Genomic DNA, 2,653 nt, shown 5'->3' on the forward strand with positions numbered 1-2,653 from the left:
CTGATGATCCATCTTGGGCATCAAACCTGAAATAATAAAATAAAATTAAAGTCTTGTTAATAATCGAGACGCTAATGTATACTTACCTTCTCGGTAGTCAGAGGTCAAACCGAGTGGCGACCGTTCGATAGGAAAACATATTGCGTGAATCGTGGTACTCAGATAGCATCGTCCAGCTACAACCTATCCTCATGATGCCTTCATTACTTGAAGGAAAGAGTTGCTTGACTAACGTATCCCTGGAAACCCGACCTAAAAAAAAAAAATTTTTTTTTGAGAAAGTGACGCGAGAGCATAACTTACTTGATACATCGCAATGAAATTAATGTTTATGTGTTTGGTTCCGCAGGTTAAATCGTCGAACAATTACATATGTTGGGATTACATCGCAGCTCTGTTCAACCTTGACATCCAACATGCTGGGAATGCGAGGGCCTGTCCAAAGTTAACACAACGGCACGTTGTGTTAGACAGCACTTCGAAAATACGCGTTCGACTCGCGACACAGGTAGTTTATGTTCCACTCACGTTTTTACTTTTTTTAAATAGTTTGTCCATTTCGTGAGTAATGTGTTTTGTATTTACGCTGTTACAGGTTTTTAGCAATTCTGTGGTACAAAGGCTAAATTTTTATTTACGCTATAACCCAGAAGGACCTCTGAAAGGATGTCAGGAAACGATCGGGTTCTGTAAACAAATGAATGATATGTTCAATGCGTTGAACAGCAAAACTCCGAATGAAGGGGTTATCCCGGAGAGTAAAGACTTCAAGGTATGCATTTGATACTTCTCGAAAAGTTTATCATCAATTATCGAAAATTTGTTTACCTTCGTCGACAATTGCTTTCGTACAAGCGTTATCTTATAACTTCAGGTATTGCAAAAATCTCTTGAATGGTTAAACGAGTGGAAGACGGCATTGCAAAAAGGTGAAATAAGGTGAAATAACGGCTGATAAATATTTAACAAGAGAGACTTCAAAAGCGTTGCGAATATTTCTGCGATCTACTATGAATATGTGCTGTTATCTTATCGAAAAATTTGATTTCCAATATCTATTAACAGGAAAAGTTAATCAAGATAACTTGGAGGTACTTTCCAATTTATATTGACTTTTTTAATACAATAATTACTTGCAATAAATAAATGTACATGTACGTACGATTTTTCTAGAATTTCTTTGGCATCATTCGTCAAGTCACAGAGTGTAACGATCACTCACACAGCCCCACGTTCTTGCAGCTGTATAAAATATTGTAGGTGTATAGCATCATAAAGTCTCCAAAATTCGGAAACCGCACTGTGTCCGAACAGTCGTCGCCACAGCTTCTGCTGTCATTGCAGGATTTAAAAACAGCCTATGGGTAAAAGTCTGAGGCGAAAAGTGTTAAGTATCAACGTGAAATTTGAACGAAGCTAGACGAGATTCTGCAGCACGACGATTGGGAGGCAAATGACGTCATTGAGAATAATCCTGACCACGATTATGCCCTGTCCGATTCCCCTATCCTTGACTGTATTATTTACTACGTTACAGGTTTTTTATTTTAAGATCTATTTCTTATAATCTTATCGTAGATATCTTTGTATTGTAGACTAACATTGCTTCTCGTTTTCGCCATGAATTGCTATTGCATGCTTTAGTTTTGTTCATATATATCGTGGACTAGAACATTTCCTCTCGTTGCATGTCATCCGAACATGCGACATACTCCTTTACATATTTATATGGGATTCACAGGTTACCTATGTAAACAAGTATTGAAAATTCACAAAAAATGCATTACTTGTTAAGAAGCGATAAAATCAGACTCTTCTAGTGCATCTTCAGTGTCGCATTTGGTTGATCTGAAATCAAGAGGAAGACTGATTCACGCAAATTTGAGTTTTATCAACTTAATTCGTCACGTAGAGGCATGTTTTGCTAAATATCCCGTCGCGATGTTTTTGATTGCACGTTAGATGAAGTTATGTCTATTTTTAAATTTACTTTTTTTGCAAAGAGCACGCCTCAAACATTGTGTTATATTCAATAATATATTACATACGGCTAAGAATGAGGCAAAATACCTACCAGAAAAATCTTAAAATCGCAAAAAAATTTGTTGTGAAAAAAAATTGTTTAAATTGACGAATCAATAAAGTTTTTATTTATGATTTTCAATGTTATGTTTTACCTTCTTCCCTCTTCTGAATAAAAATTGTACATGCTTATCAGCGCTGTTTTGATTAACAAAATTTTAGATTTCTTTCAATATTTATAACAATTGTAACGGCCTGACTTTATCGAACGCGGACTGGCTTACAGGATTCGGGAGTTCGATGAAAGGCCCAGAGACGATAATTTGCCATGTGACAGTAACATACAATTTATTCAAAATTCTGATATGAAATATATTATACAATCCTCGGATTCGGTATTACAAACTTAGACGCGGTAGGTTTTAGTGGCCGGTAGTGCCGGTGCAATGCGACTCGGTATATGCAATATCGGGGCTCGAGTCTTCGCCTCGGGCTGCGGCACGCCGAGGCGGGGATAACGCAGCGCGGTATTTAACAGTACGGGGTCCGTCGCGGCGTATATACAGATAGACGATAACGGCACGCGGTATTTTACATGCGGAAGGCGGAAACAGATTAATACATACAGTAA

General features: G+C 37.5%; 1 long non-coding RNA gene across 1 annotated transcript; it reads left to right on the top strand.

The window, feature by feature from the left end:
* The first annotated feature begins 663 nt into the window (after positions 1–663).
* Positions 664–2,096, top strand: LOC112458010. Its single transcript, XR_003041174.1, has 3 exons — positions 664–772; positions 875–1,091; positions 1,174–2,096. It is a non-coding gene; the product is annotated as an uncharacterized LOC112458010 (long non-coding RNA).
* Positions 2,097–2,653: the final 557 nt, after the last annotated feature.

The sequence above is a fragment of the Temnothorax curvispinosus genome, unplaced genomic scaffold (assembly GCF_003070985.1).
Source record: "Temnothorax curvispinosus isolate PA1 unplaced genomic scaffold, ASM307098v1 QBEX01008596.1, whole genome shotgun sequence".
Lineage (NCBI taxonomy): Eukaryota > Metazoa > Arthropoda > Insecta > Hymenoptera > Formicidae > Temnothorax > Temnothorax curvispinosus.